The 17158-nt window shown below is 34.9% G+C and overlaps 1 protein-coding gene across 1 annotated transcript in view; it reads left to right on the plus strand.

The window, feature by feature from the left end:
* The first annotated feature begins 807 nt into the window (after positions 1-807).
* LOC141449614 (uncharacterized) overlaps positions 808-17158 on the plus strand; it is a 188765-nt gene continuing 172414 nt past the window's right edge. The window contains exon 1 of the mRNA XM_074119180.1: positions 808-967. The gene's annotated coding sequence lies outside the window, so the exon portion shown is untranslated. The remainder of the gene's footprint in view (positions 968-17158) is intronic.

Consider the following 17158-nt stretch of genomic DNA (forward strand, 5'->3'; position numbering starts at 1 on the left):
GATAAGGACAGAAAGTGCTGCTTATTTGGCCAGTGTTCTTTTATTACTAACATTGTGTTCGAGACAAGCATTCTCAAGATGTCCTTAGGATCGTTACAGCTGTAAAGAAAGTTTAGAAAATCTTAATTCTAATCTATGATCAGTACTAGTTTCAAGCAAATCCACCATTTAAGAGGTCCATTCGAAGTAGACTTCATACTTAGTATTGTTGGTTTGACAGTTGAATGGTTAATCAAAAGCGATGTGTGCTCTAAAAGTAAATAAATAAATCAACCTCCAGTTTTTTATTACATATTCTGTTATTGGCTCCATGAGTTAGAACAAAAACTAAAGTAAAACAAAGCAACAGGCAATCCCATCTTTGTCACTTACGACGCAGAATTTCTTTTGACAGTATCGATTACGCTATAGACATAGAAACCCTCAAACTTTTAGTCGTCTATAAAATTCATTCGACTGCTCTGGTTTAGGTTTTCATTCGAGATTTATTTTTTTAAAGGAATCCTGGAAATATTTTATATTTATTTTAGGTATGTCTATCTAGGTAAATATCATTAGATTAATTTCTTTAGAATGGGCTAAATTTTTAGAAAACTTAAGAAGATTAAGCCAGTCAAAATAATTAAGGTAAGAATTTAATAATAAAAAAATAGTTTTGCATAATAATTCCTTGTGGCAAGGACTTTAAAAAAGGAGTCGGCTGAACAAGTTTGTGTGGGCTGATATTTCAGTTGTGGTGGTAATAGCAGAGCATGCGCAAACCTCTTCTTGCGAAATCCCCCTCTTGTATAGAACTTTAACCAGAAGGGTTTCCCCTCTAATGTAGGGGGATAACGATAAAGGGGGTTGAAGTACTTGCGGCGAATCGATGCTCGCTTTCAGTTTGTCTGGCCGAGGCTGAACCGTACCGTAAAAGGGGTAATTCTGCCTCGAATCTATTCTACCTAATCTTCGAACTTTCGCTAAGGTATTTATTCAATTTTCTAATAATAATTATTATCAAAGAAATGATTCTGATATTTGTATATTTTTGCCAATATACTCGGAACTTTTTTTTTTCTAACCTCATCATATTGATGATTTGCTTAAAAATAAACAAATTGATTTTAATACTTTTATCACAAATATTTTTATTTAAAAAAAATACAAAATTAAAGCCAGCATTTGGAAATTTCAGAAAGTCAAGAGTTACTGCTTTAAGTCATGTTGTTTTATGAACAATTATAACAGTGACGATACCTCTCGTTTCAGATTATACAACAATAGTACACAGTAAAACTGATTACGTTTATCTATTTTAAGAGTTCAGGTAGATTAAAAAAATGAAAATAAAATTTCACAATGCCAAGTGGTTTACAGAATAATCAAACGCTGTAAACGGTATTACTTTTGCGCTTTTAGTGGAATAATTGAAGAGTTCTTTTTAATTTAGATTGTTAACTGAACATTATTTACTACAGTAATGAAAATCCCTAGTTCCATACACTTTCAAGGGCAAATAAGAGATTTTTTTTAAACCAATTTTTAATGCTCACCACGCAAGAACACTCTTTTAGAGCCCAGAATGTTTTGATAAAAGTCGTTATACATTTCTTTTCTTGTGATTTACGATTTATTTTGTGATTCCTTTCATATTGCTTCAGTAACTCTAGATGTAGAGGAGAAAATTGTTTTATCCATAATCCAATTTCAGTGAACATAACTTAGTTAATGTTCTGTTACCTGTAGTGGTTTTTTAAATTATACTATTTTTTTTTAAACATTAAATTTCAGGAAACCAAAATTGTGTGGTTACATTTTGTTCTCTCTGATTAAGAGATTTCTGGTAAAAATTTATCCCGCCTCAGAGTGAAAAATTCAAGACTAAACGCATTTTATTTATAATTTAATTTATTCATTTTTGTTTAATTCAACTAAGAACACTATATTATCTATTTTTCGTTTAGTACTAATTATAATCGTGCCAATATTTTCAGCTAGTCAATATTAAGAATGACGTAAAATGAGTTAAAAGAAACGTACGAGTTAAAGAAAGTTTTAGAATTGACATTTTATTTTTTATTTGTTAATTTATTTTATTTATTTGTAATGTTTGACATCAATTAAAAGTTAAACTCACGATGTCGTCCAACTGACCCAGAAAAGTGGTTGTTTCATGGAAAAATCTGTTATTGATATTTTATTCATTACACTGTAAGTTCTTTAAAAGTCAAATGAATACAAAATTGCTGGCTTTTAATTAATTTTTTCTTTTTCTTGTTTTACGTAAAGTTTATTTTTATTCATTTTTTCGTTAAAAACTAAATTTTTAAATTTGAAAAGAATGTTTATTTTTAATTAATTTTTTTTTAACATTTTGAAGAATTATTTCTTTATTAATTTATTATTACTTTTTAATATTTGTTTTTTATATATCCTATAAAACAATTTTAAGTTCATTTCAATATACAGGGTGACCAGAGTTATATGCTCCACCCACTTTTTTTTTTAACGGCGGGAAATTTCGAAAAAATAAAAAACACGTACGGGTGTATAGTATTTGAGCTCCTAAATTTTTTATAGTATTTGAGCTCCTAAAAAAACAAAACAAAAATTTTTGAAATCGGTTAGGTTTTTCAAAAGTTATGGTAGTTTATAATATGAAAAACAAATTTAAGTTTATTATCAAAATTACGTTATTTTTCTTAAAGAATCGGTTCAAACTGGGCACAATCAACGGATAGGCAAGCCAAAACACTGGACTCCCACGCTTTGCTTGTAACAGCACTTACGGTGGCGAAGTCAAGATCTAGGCAGGCTAGATCGTGGCGAAGTCAAGATCTAGGCAGGCTAGAGTTATTCGACGTTCAGGTGTTTTTTTTTCTACAAACGTTTGGTGTGGAGTTTTAGGAAATCAACTAATCGTCCCATACTTCTACAGAGAGAACTTAACTGGTGCAAGGTATCGAACTTTTTTTAAGAGACATTTTGCCAGTTCTGCTTGAAGATGTTCTTCTACAACGTCGACTAGATATGTATTATAAACAAGATGGTTGCCCGGCACATAATGCGAGAGTTGTTCGACGTTACCTGGACAGAAATTTCCGGGAAAAGAGCATAGGAACTCATTGTCCGATCCAATGGCCACCACGATCTCCGCACTTGACCCCAATGGACTATTTTTTTTGTGGGGATATCTAAAAAATAAAGTGTACAGTAACCTTAATCCCGTGGCTTCAGTCGATGATCTTAAACGTCGAATAACTCTAGCCTGCCTAGATCTTGACTTCGCCACCATAAGTGCTGTTTCAAGCAAAGCGTGGGAGTCCAGAGTTTTAGCTTGCCTATCCGTTAATTGTGCCCAGTTTGAACAGATTCTTTAAACAAAATAACGCAATTTTGACAGTAAACTGAAATTTGTTTTTCATATTTTAAATTACCATAACTTTTGAAAAATCTAACCGATTTCAAAAAAATTGTTTTTTTTTAGGAGCTCAAATACTATAAAAATATGCAAAAGAAAATATAACGTTCCATTTGAAAAACAAAGTTGGATGCTGTATCTCGAGATACAGGGGTTTAAAAAAATGGGCCAATCGCTAAAAATAAACTAGACTAAAAATGATTAAATACGTGTTTTTTATTTTTTCGAAATTTCCCGCCGTTTAAAAAAAAAGTGGGTGGAGCATATAACTCTGGTCACCCTGTATATGAATAGTTTTTTACTTTTTCTCTCCTTATTACAGTTAATATTGTGTTGAAGATCTTTTTCGAATTTACAAAAGAAATAAATGTATTGGGATCCCTGAAAAGCGTTTTTTTACTGCTCTTTGTGTGAGGTATGCGCAACTCAAAAAGAGAATCTAAAAAAGGAACTTTATGTTTGACATACGAGGGTCGTTTGAAAAGTCCGTGCAAAAATAAAAACTACTTAATTTTTTGGGGTAAACCTTTTTTATTTTTAACATAGTCTCCTTTTAGGCTTAAACACTTCGTCCAACGCTGCTCTAGTTTGTTGATCCCTTCCGAATAATAGGATTTGTCCAAGTCTGAAAAATAGCCATTCGTTTCTGCAATCACCTCCTCGTTTGAATAAAATCTTTTTCCCGCCAGCCATTTCTTCATATTGGGGAACAAATAGTAGTCCGGGCGAGCCAAGTCTGGAGAATAGGGGGGATGTGAAACGAGTTGGAACCCTATTTCCATTAATTTTGCTACCACAACTGCTGAGGTGTGAGCTGGTGCGTTGTCGTGATGGAAAAGGACTTTTTTGTGGGCCAATCGTGGGCGTTTTTCTTGCAGCTCGGTTTTCAAACGGTCCAGTAACGATGAATAATATGCACCTGTAATAGTTTTACCCTTTTCCAGATAGTCGATGAGGATTATTCCTTGCGAATCCCAAAAGACAGTCGCCATAATCTTTCCGGCCGAAGGACGGTCTTCGCCTTTTTTGGCGCAGATTCCCCCTTGGTAACCCATTGTTTAGATTGTTCTTTGGTCTCAGGAGTGTAGTGATATATCAATGTATCATCCATATTGACGAAACGACGCTTAAAGTCCTGCGGGTTTTCGTGGAACAGCTGCAAACCGTCCTTGCAACACTTCACACGATTTGGTTTTTGGTCAAGCGTGAGCAATCGCGGCACCCATCTTGCGGATAGCTTTGTCATGTCCAAATGTTGATGCAAAATATTATGTACCCGTTCATTCGAGATGCCCACAGCACTAGCAATCTCACGCACCTTCACTCTTCTGTCATCCATCACCATATCATGGATTTTATCAATGATTTCTGGAGTAGTAACCTCAACAGGGCGTCCAGAACGTTCAGCGTCACTTGTGCCCATATGGCCACTCCGAAAATTTTGAAACCACTTATAAACTGTTCTAATCGAAGGTGCAGAGTCACCATAATGTTTATCAAGCTTCTCTTTAGTCTCCTCAGGCGTTTTGCCTTTCATAAAGTAATTCTTTTTCGTCCATTTTTTGAAAATCACTCGACTTCCTCGATTCAAACGAATGCCAAACACAAAGAAATAGACCGATCTGGCTGAAACTTGGTGTGTGTTCTTCCAAGAGATGCTACTAACTAAACATAACCTCGATACGCGCCAGTAGTGCTATCTCTCTGACTTTGCACGGACTTTTCAAACGACCCTCGTATGTTATCTTTCCGCAATCACTATCCAATGATCTCGACGATCAAAAATCAACGAACAAGAATTTTCACTTTACTCAGTCTATCTTTTTTATAAATCCTTAACCTTCATAATATAGTCAACTGAGCTGTAACTTTTAATTTAAAATATTCTTCCAGGATAAATTAATTCAGGAAAATTGAGAGGAAGGCTCTTTTTGGGAGAGTGACTCCTGTAACTCATCAGTATAAAATTTCGAGTAGACATTTGTTAACTGGATGTCTGACTTTACAGCATTTTTTCAGTAAACTCGGATTTCTCGAAAAGACTTTTTGTTTTATTTGTTCATTAAAACTCTCCGGTAGGACAGTTGTATATGGGTTGACCATCAAAAACTGCACGAAAAAGCGTAACGTTGAAAAACACCCAACTTTGACAATTTTTTTCTCTTTTTCTATAAAAGATAAAATTCCCAAATTTTCTTTAAATCTTACTCCAAACCCTCCTTTATAACTGTAATTTTTTTGTAACCACCCAGATCTAATAGGTTTCGAGAAAAAAGTTGCCGAAAATGAGCAAAAACGGCTTTTTCAAAAAATGTTCATGTTCTTGTTCTTGTTCTTCTTGTTGTTGCTGTTGTTGTTGTTGTTCTTGTTGTTACCTTTTTTGTAAACAACGTAGCGCCTAAACGCGTGAACCGATTTTCATGAATGAGGTGTCATTCGATTCAGTATTTTATGTAGATGTGCCTTTTGGGGGTCCCGACGCTGTACATCGAATGGGAGAGGAGTTAGCCCCCTTTATGTAAGGCCCCCTCCAAAATTATTATTTCTAATTACTCTGTAAATCTTGGCCCGATTTTGATAAAATTTGGTAGGATGATAGAGTTAGGGCTCCCCTAAGTAACATTAATGCGGCGATCAGCTCTTACACTTGTTAAGGGGAAGTATAGCAATCGTTTCAAATTATCGACACGTGAACCGATTTTTATGAATGAAGTGTCATTCGAATCGAAATTTTGTACAGATTTGCACTTTAAAAGTCTCGGCACCGTGCCTCATAAGGCTGGAAACATAGTGGAGCGGCGCGCAAAGCGGCGATGATAGCGAAGAGCAAAGCGGCAAAAACAAAAACTAGAAATAGATAGAGTTGCTCTATCTTCGCTTTGCTCGCCACTATGCGCGGTCCCATATGTTAACTTGTGTTTGATTTCGCCGCTTCGCTCTTCGCTATCATCGCCGCTTTGCTCGCCGCTCCACTGTTTCCAGCCTAAGGAGGGGAGTTTGCCCCACCCAAATAAGGCCCTTTCTAAAACTATTATTACCAATATTTCTATAACGCTTAGTCCGATTTTGATAAAATTTAGCACGAAGCAGTAATTAAAGCTCCTCTACGTGGCTGTGATGTGCCATCATGCTCTTACACCTACTAAGAGGAATTACTGCAATCGTTAAAATTATCAATGGGTGAACCTATTTACATTATGAATGAATTGTCGTTCGATTCAAAATCTTTGCCTTTTAGGGAGAAGTACTGTAATCGCAGTTTATTTTTCTTGCTCCTCTTAAAAGGAAGTACTGAAATCGCAGTTTAATTTTGCTATTTACGTACAAATACCTTCCTATGTTATTCAAAACGCTTTCTCCAAAAAATTTTTATTGAGGATGGTTTGGGAGCCGCAACTACAATCATTCTTTAAAAAGATCTCTCCAGTGGTAGTTAACACCTTATCAGGTTATAATGATAGAATTGCTTATTCCAAATTTTAAAAAAATCTGTAAAGCAGATATGTAACTTTGTAAAATAGACAAAAAGGAAAATCTATCCAAAAGGTACAAAAATCTCCTTAACAAAAACTTACAGTTTAAAATGTTAAGTATAAGGGTTGATTAAACGCCAAAAGGTACACAAATCAGCGAGTACCCAACATTTCATTAATACTTCATTAATATTTAAGTAATTTTACTGCATTAATTTTCATTAATAAGTTATTTTTTAGAATTTATTAGATATCACAGACCCTTATGCTGGCCATTTCATTTATATTATTTTTTTGTTATAATGATGATAAATCACATATACGTACATGCATGATAAAGTAAAGATAAAGTTAGAGTAGGCTACTGTCTTGAATTCGTCTTACCGAAATATTCGTGAGCACAATTAACACACAGTTAATAACAAGTAGATTATTAAACAATAATTATTCATTTCTCTATTGTAATGTAATTTAGTCCCCCTAATTTTACTTATAGTAAAATACTGGAATAATTAGCTGTCCTAAATATAAATATATAAATATATGCATAACTTATTTACTTTATATTACATATATACAACATTGTGGGAAGAACACCTAGATGGAGAATGTAATTGAAGAAAACTATATTATTTGCGATAAAGCCAGATAATTATTACCTATTATTATAAACGTTTGACTACTTCATAAAATAACAATTACTTTAATCGAAGAATAAACTTAAACCGACGATTTTTATTTAAGAAATAAAAATAAATAAATAAAATAAACAAAATCATTGGTGTAAGTTAGTGTAAGCATTTTTTTTAAACAAGATTTTGAATTTTTTAGCCTCATATTTTTATTTTATTTTTTATAACGTTTTTCTTTTTAACCTGTAATTAATAGTTTGATTATTATAAATAACTAGATATTACAGTCAATCTACAGTGCTACTTGAACATATATTTTGTAGACGAAAATGGCCAGCATAAGGGTCTGTGATATCTAATAAATTCTAAAAAATAACTTATTAATGAAAATTAATGCAGTAAAATTACTTAAATATTAATGAAGTATTAATGAAATGTTGGGTACTCGCTGATTTGTGTACCTTTTGGCGTTTAATCAACCCTTATACTTAACATTTTAAACTGTAAGTTTTTGTTAAGGAGATTACTTAATATATTTGGATTTATTAAATTTATAACAAAATTTTATTACATGGATTTTATTGGAATAGGAATTAATTGGACTAGTTTGCATTGTTCACTACTCCCATGGCTCTCATTTTATTGCAGTAAATCTATATTAATCGTATTGAAGGAAAAAAAAAATCTTCATTAAAAGTTCCATATTTGACGAAAACCTGTATATTGTACTGTGAAAACGAAAAAAAGGGAAACATTTGGCGAGTGTTCCGCTAACAATAACTATAAATATGGGATGATCCCAAAGCTGAATCTGTTTGGTGATCAAATTATTTTAATGCTAGTTATTGAGGTAGATTTCATCGAAATTGGTAAAGGAAAATTTATATTTACGACTGGTGACGTCAATGCCCTTTGTGTACCTTTATGTCGCTGAAAAACCCCAGATGATTTACAGCTGAAATATATAAAACATAATTGAGGAAAAGCATTTATTGGAAAATATTTTTTCACTAGACATAATATTTGATTTATGTGCCTTACTCTGTAAAACGATTTAACTGCAATAGAATTTACAATTTGAAATTTTTATAAAAATCGTCATTCGAGAAGATTAGAAAGGGGTTGTCAGGAAAACCATTTGTTCGTTGATTTCATCTTTCATGGTACTCATGTCTTATCATTCATTCATTCACCATCAGTGGTTGCTTCATCAAATAGATGTAGAGAATTTGACATCCATTTGGAATGTTTCTATGTACGCTACATTTGCTGGTGAATTTTCAGCAAGTGCGGAAAAGTTCGCTAGTTGAGTTCATTACTTTCTTTTTCTTTTTTATTTGTTTATTTATTTTGCAACTACTCGTATAATAGATATAACAAGCAAAAGAGATGAGAGTAAGGAAATGGCGCAAATACACGCGCACGCACATATATCCGCTTACATACACGTGCGCGCACATACATGTGCGCCAAGAGGCGTGAGTGGAGTGAACGACGACCATCCAGTGATGGAAGCCGTTAGTTCGCCAGATTGGCAAGCTTACACAGCAACCATCCTAGGAGGTCGGCGTTGTGTTGAGATGATCGCGTGGCCACCGCCGCTTTTTAGTCTGCGCTGTGGATTTGAAGGAAGTGTTGTAGTAGACATGTTGTGGATCAGAGGGTTGTAATGACTGTGTAGATTTGAGTGGAGTTTTGTGTAGTGAGATTGTGCTATTTCAGAAACGAGAGGAATATTTAGATCAGAGTGTATAGTATGATTGGAGACATAGCGTTAACTACTGTTCTTAGGATTCTAGACTGTAAGGTCTGAAGTCGGTTGATGTTTGATGTTCCGTAGAGCTGTATTCCGTACATCCATATTGGGGCAAGTAGAGCGGTATATAGTGTTCTTTTGTTCGTAAGGGTCAGTTTTGATCGTTTGTCAAGTAGTATTTTCAACATTTCTTTCTAAACGTCTTTTTGGCTTAATAATGTATAAACTGGCCTTGTACGACTACTAAAATTCGTCTGGTTAGCAAACATTAAGCGTGAATCTACTGCAAAGGCAGGGTGAAATTTATTCCTGTCAGGTGTCTACGTAGCAGTTCAAACCTGGTGAATCGGAACGACCTCAATCCATAAAATCAATTTATAATGAGCAACTTGCAATATTGAGACAGAAGGACCTGCAGGGTCCTTTGCACTGGACGGGTACCTCAAGGCAGATTCGTACTTCCTTTTACCGGCCATTGTCCGCGAAAAACATTTGCTCACTGCCTTTGTAGACCATACTATTTGCGAATGCATGGCATTCCGTTTAAACACTTACGGAGGATCAAAGTGTGCCGTTTTCAAAGACCGTTTTATTGTCTTAGATGGATTCGACGGTAAAAACAGTCAAAGAAGATTCTTCTCAGTTCTTCAAGACAAAGATAGTCAATTCTTGAGCCATCCTCAACAAACCTAATTTCGAATAAGTGTAATCTCATCTGAATTGATTAAATACATGAAGACATTTAATTTTTTGGTTGCCATAACCCAACTCTGACAACATAGTGAGCGATTTTTGAACCAATCGTTAGCAAGGCAAACTCGAATGGTCCCAGGAATCACCATGTCGAGAAAAACCTCGTTTTTATATAACCAGCGCTTATTAAATATTCTCAGATCATCCTGAAGGAATGCTGCTCATAAATTCCTGCGAGATGCCAATGACATTCAAGTGTCTATCGATGGGTTTCAGCTATGCTATGTAGCTAGCAAATTCATAGAACTACAGCAGCGATATTTAGCGTAACTAGAGCAGGTAGTAAAATCAATTGCCCGAGCTATTTGGAACTGTGTGTTCCAACTATAAAAGGCGGTTGGTATTAGTTGCTGGGCTGTGCGTTGGGATGGCCTCGAGAGGCACTGACCTTTAACAGTGTGTTTTAATGTTGCAGGTCGCTTATGTCAATTTACCAATCTGTTGGATTAGTAAACTAAACTAAGAATATAGTACTAGTAAGTTCAGATTAGCCACCATGTTTGTTTTTCTCTGTAAAATCGCTGCGTCTACAAAATCAATGTTGGATTTTACAGTATAGATTTCTGATTTTGTTTGGATCAGGTTTACTGTCACTCATAACACTTTCTATCTTGATTCCATTAACCAAGCTTTCCTACCTTGCAGGATGCTGTTGCCTTCCCCTTGTAATTTAAAACTCCTTCGCTGGTCGGAGTGTAATTACCAGTTACTATCGCTTTTCTTCATACACCTGACGCTAATATTTCAGCCTGAATATGTGGCGCATCTTTCTTAGTCTCTGAAAAGGGTTCGCAAAAACATAAATGGCATTGATCAATTTACATGCTAATTAACTGGATAAAATTTGAGCTAGATTTGAGCAGAATAAACGACCATGGTAATCTGCTATGATAATTGCATGCAAGCGATTTTCTAATGGAAACATTTTAAATAATATTTTAAAAATTATCAAAAAATTTATTGTATGAATGGTATTAATTGGATACTTTTACAACTACTCATATGATTGGAATAATGAAATTACTCAATGAATTGGTAATGTTTAACAAATAAATATTTCAATGTTCTGTTATTATTATTACAACTAACCTGATTGGTTGAAATCATTTAAATGGTGCAAAATACCACATATTGGGTAAAATTATTTAGTACTAACTTTTTCAGAAAGGCCTTCAAAATTAATCAATCAATAAACCTTTATTTATAATTAAATGAAAAAAACAAAAAATACTCTTAGGAAATGCATGGCGTATAGCCGTCTGCAGGAGTTGGTACATCAATTATGAAAATCAAAAATAATAGAAATAAAAACGGTGATAAACAAAAATAAAGGAGTATGGCAATAAGATGTAAATGAAACAGAATACAAAATTATCTATTAAAGTTATATGAGAAAATAAGGATGAATAATAATAATAAAACTAATAAATAATTACAAATAAATTATACAGTAATAAAAACTAAATAATTCCTTCTCTATTTGGGCAGGTTACAGAAGTGATGACAAAAATAATAATAATATATTAATCATAATAATAAAAATAATAAATTAAAAAAAAATAGAAAAAAATAATAATAAGCATCACGCTATAATATGGAAAATGCGTATCAACTATGAATGAAGGAGCTGTCTACATTCAGAGCTTGAATCCTAGATCTCCAGGCCACTTTAGTGAAATTTAGAAGTGGGTGGAATTCCAGTGAGGATAGCAGCCGGACAATTTGGTAGAGGCTCCCATATACCGAAGGCGAAGCTCACCCAGTGATGGACATTCGGCTAAGAAATGGAAGAGGTCTTAGCGGACCCCGGATGTACATAATGCACAAAGGCTCTTGTCCTCCTCACAATCCAACCATGGCACGCTATTCACCTTCAACAACTCTCCCCTTAGCTTAAATAGCCACCTTAAGTCCCCTAATTTCAGATTAGTGGCAATATCTTTATCGAAATAAGCCCCAAAGTGTGCCTTCACATCAGTTAGAGTTCTATATAGGAAAAAACGCTCTGTACTTCCGGCCCTCCTGACAGACTCTTCTCGACAAACATTCCGGATTTTAGCAACTAAATCTGATAGCTGTGTTTGCCAACGGCAAACATCGTTGGCTAAACATAGTGCTACAAAGTAGGCGTCATGAGTGTGCATTTGCGAATACTTCGTTATTTCCTATTTTCTATTTTTATGTATAAAATGTTCGAGCTAAGTAATGGCGAAATTTTGTTTTTGTTTTGGCAGAGTTTATCCTAGTTAAATCTGAGCATCAGCGTTAAAACTATCGTCGAAGGTCGTTAACACCAAGCTAATATACTGTAACGAAGTTGACCTGGGCATAGAAGAAAGGCCTAGATTGTTCTAGGGGTTGAGCGATCAAAGTCGGTAACAGGCCACCACTGTGTGAACAAAAGGGCGGTCTCTACTGAGGAGAAAAGAAAGGCCTAGATTGTTCTAGGGGTTAAGCGACCAAAGCCGGTAACAGGCCACCACTGTGTAGACAAAAGGGCCGGTCTTTACCTGATCTAGAAAGGAAAGGGCTAGATTGTTCAAGGAGTTAGTGACCTGTGTAAAAGCCAGCCAAGAGAAAGGCCTCAGTTGGGGTGGTGGCATATGTGTTTCCCAGCCAGTGATTGACAGGTGAGAGTGAGACAGACGGAGTTGGAGAGAGACAGAGAATGGGAGGAGGCGGCTCACAGCTGAGGTGGTGGCAGTATGTTTTCTCCAGCCAATGAACGTCAGGAGGGCGTGGAAACTTATGCTCAGAGAGTTGGAGGAGGGCAGTCCCAGTTGGAGGGAGGCACGCAGTTAAAAGGAGGCAGACACAGCTGGAGAAGTCAGTTTTTTTAGAGTTCTTAATGAGTTGTTAATCAGTTTTAAAGAGTTATTAGAGTTTAGAGTTATCAGTCAAGTTTATGAGTTAGTTTTGAGAGAGTCAGTGTTGCGGAGTGCTTTAAAGTGGTAGCTAGTCAGGCGGTTAGTCAGTTAGTGAGTAGAGCTTTGTTTGTGTAGCAGAGACTAGTGCAATTCGGTGCAGTGCGGACCGAATGTGGTCAGTCGGGGAACAGTTTTGTGGCGTTACGTAGTGAGTAAGTAACAGTAAACTGTTGGGACTGTTGTAAATGGTAACTGTAATGAATAGCGTTAGTTGCTAGTAAATGTTAATGTGAGTAAAGGTAATGTGTTAATAAATCAGGTTATTACTTATAACTTTAGCGAGTTTTATTATTTATCAAACCCACATATTATTTAATAACTAGTGGCAGGCATTAGTTGTGTAAGTAAAGTTCTTTCTTAGTAAAAAGAGCAAGAAAAACTTTACAATACTTTAAATTTACTTGACGGCTTGATTATCATTATTTTGTATTATATTAAGTATAATTATTTCTATAGTAATGGAATTTTTTACTTTTCTTGAGTAATCTTTTATTATACACGAAATCTTTGTTTGTTTTTATTAAGTAAAATTGTTTACTTAATTTTCTGTTTTTCTTTCTTCACTTTTCTATGCAATTGTTTTCACAAACGTTAAGTATAAAATAGTTTCACACGAGTTTCGAACTGGAGGCGACCCAGTTACAAGTTCAATCTCATAACTACCAAATCAAAATCTTAAACATGAACTAGTATATAAATGATTATTCTTCTAAATAAATCCTTTTCCTCAAAAACTTGTATGTACCACAACTAATGCAGTGGAAGAACATCATCTCTTAGCCGCTTTTGAACATGATGTCATTGACAGAAAAGGGACACTGACGTTGACAGATCCAAATTGAATATATATTTTTTTTTATCATCTTCTTGGCAATAATAAGAATAAATTAAATTTAAGAAAAATAATATCAAATATTTCAAAAATGGAATACCCTTATTTAAATATTCCACTAAACTTAACAAATATTTTCATTCAAATCAAGTCTTTTTGTATTACATTTTCTATGAAATATTTATGCAATTTTTAATTTATTTTTTATAGGAAGTTTAAATAAAATCTTTGGTGTCTTTAAGAGAAAATCTAAAAATGCGGAAAATTTTGTTGGGTAACGTGATAACCTAGTTAATCAATTTCCATAAAATTTAAGGAAATTCAGTCACAAGTTTTAAAATCAGTACATAACTCAAAAATGACAACTTCTAGCAAAACTAAACTATTTTCCTCCAGAACCTACTATAGTTTTGTAGTGAATATCTGAAGTTTAAATATATATATTGTAACGAAGTTGACCTGGGCATAGAAGAAAGGCCTAGATTGTTCTAGGGGTTGAGCGATCAAAGTCAGTAACAGGCCGCCACTGCATATACAAAAGGGCGGTATCTACCTGTGGCAGAGAAGAAAGGCCTAGATTGTTCTAGGGGTTAAGCGACCAAAGTCGGTATCAGGCCACCACTGTGTAGACAAAAGGGCCGGTCTCTACCTGAACTAGAAAGGAAAGGGCTAGATTGTTCAAGGAGTTAGTGACCTGTGTAAAAGCCAGCTAAGAGAAAGGCCTCAGTTGGGGTGGTGGCATATGTGTTTTCCCAGCCAGTGATTGACAGGTAGGAGCGAGACAGAGAGTAGGAGGAGGGCGGCCCCAGCTGAGGTGGTGGCAGTATGTTTTCTCCAGCCAATGAACGTCAGGAGGGCGTGGAAACTTATGCTCAGAGAGTTGCAGTCCCAGTTGGAGGGAGGCACACAGTTAAAAGGAGGCAGACACAGCTGGAGAAGTCAGTTTTTAAGGAGTTCTTAACGAGTTTTTAATCGAGTTCTAAGAATTTTACAGTCTTGTAGTTTCTAGTCAGTCAGTGAGTTTTGGAGTTAGTCTTGGAGAGTCAGTGTTGAGACATAGTTAGAGAGAGTCAGTGTTGTGGAGTGCTTCAGTGGTAGCTAGTTGGGCAATTAGTCAGTTGATGAGTAGAGCTGTGTTAGTGCAGCTGAGACTAGTGCAATTCGGTGCAGTGCGGACCAGGGGTCAGTCGTGGAACAGTTTTGTGGCGTTACGTAGTGAGTAAGTAACAGTAAACTGTTGTGACTGTTGTAAATGGTGACTGTAATGAATAGCGTTAGTTGCTAGTAAATGTTCATGTTAGTTAATGTTAATGTGTAATAAATCAGGTTATTACTTACAACTTTAGCGAGTTTTATTATTAATCAAACCCACATATTATTTAATAACTAGTGGCAGGTATTAGTTGTAGGTAAAGTTTCTAGATACAAGGTAGAAAAACTTTACAATATCTTATATATTTAAGTAGTTGAAGTTGATAAATTTAGCTAGAAACACACAACACGGCACAGCAACTATATCCAGGGTACTTCAGCCTTACAAGTTAACCCTGTTACAGCTGAATAGTTAATTTACCCATTTAGTAGAAGGTGCACTCTTTAGCCCACCAAGTTGAATCTTTAACTTCTCTAGACGTAACAGCACGGCTGAGGTGAGCTCATATTTATTGTATAAATCTAAATATGGATTCCCTCATCCATCTTATACTGGATGGACAGCGACGTCATAAGAAATAGTAGCCAGGTCGAACGAAAGAAAAACCTGTGGTTAGCATTAACGTTAAAACACAAACTGTAACTCTGAAAGGCGATGTAGGTGAACTTGAAGGTAAGCCAGTAATTTTGGACGAAGTTTCTTCCAAAAGTTATTTAATCTTTACAAATCTTTAATTTTTGAAAATATGTTTTGATGATCCAAATTAAAAATTAGGATAACGCCAAAATTAAAAATGGTGTCACCAATGAAACTTATTGACTACTTGTGTACTTCTCGTATTTACTTGGTTAGATTTATTATTTATTTTTTTAGAGGATTTGACTCTTGAACTCTTATAAAATAATATTAGAAACTCGAATGTAAAGAACAGGGTTTAATGTACTGGATTTCCACGCGGTGATACCGGGTTCGAATCCAGCTGCTGGTCCCTCAGATTTTCTCTTACCAGGAGCTTCTCACAGCTTTCTGTGTTTTAGCTGCAATGATTAATCTGCATAAAGCTATCAATATCATTGATGAAAATGGCAAAAAGTAAGGGTGAGATACTATCTCCCTGCAAAACGCCTTTCGATACCCGAACCTCGTCAGTATATACTTGTCCCACTTTTATCTTGGTATTTATAGAGGTTTGATAAAATTCTGATCCACTTGCAACTAATGCCAAAATTATACAACTTATACCAAAGTAAGCTGTGATTGACAGTATCAAAACCTTTGCGAAATCTACAAAACAAGCATATACTTTCCTTTTATCTCTCGCAATCTGACTTTGAACTAGAGCAGTTAGAGAAAAAATACTGTCAATACAGCCTCTAGACTTTCGGAAGCCGTTTTGGTTTCCACTTAAAGGGTTGCCGTATTCAAACCAATCAGTCAACCGATTACCAAGAGCTTGAGTGAACAATTTGGCAATAGTATTCATGAGAGAAATACCTCTATAATTTCCGGGTTCCGATGGGTCACCTTTTTTAAAACATAAACATGAGCTTCTCACAGCTTTCTGTGTTTTAGTTTCATTTTTTCATTCGTACTCCAGCTCCAGCTTTCATATTTCCTGTAGAATCAATAGTGAATTTGTTTCGATTTCTAAAACTTCTTAAAGATTAACAAGAACAATAAAACAAAGATAATTCTTGTAATAGGTCTTGCAAACAGCCCAGATAATCAGGAAATAAAATAATTATTTTCAAATGTGTGAAGACAGTTAGTATAATATCTGTTTTCTCAATAATTTTATTATCGACTACCATTTTTATCTGAAAAAAATAAAGTATATTATCGCAGAGATTGTAGAAATTATTGCCATTTTTAAAGAGAAGGAGGTCTGCATTAATTTTTTGTGGGTAAGGTGTCATTGTGTGGTATAAAAGAAAATGAAATTGTGGATAAACTTGCAAAGGAAAAGATGGGAAATGGCTAATTATAAATTACCAAACACCGATATCAAGTGTATAATTGCAAAAGCAGCACTACAAAAATGGCAGACAGATTACAGTAATGGTAATAATGGGAGATTCTATAAAACCATCTCAGATTGGTTACCTAGACAACCATGGTTTAAGGGAACTGTCACTAATAAATGGGCTGTTACGACAATAAGCAGGCTGAGAGCGAACCACGCTGTGTGCGGAAATGTATCTTTACAGGATCAACAAAAGGTCCTCTCCT

This window comes from Rhodnius prolixus, unplaced genomic scaffold (assembly GCF_049639745.1).
Source record: "Rhodnius prolixus isolate KJV_2025 unplaced genomic scaffold, Rpr scaffold_2, whole genome shotgun sequence".
In the NCBI taxonomy this organism is placed as follows: Eukaryota; Metazoa; Arthropoda; class Insecta; order Hemiptera; family Reduviidae; genus Rhodnius; species Rhodnius prolixus.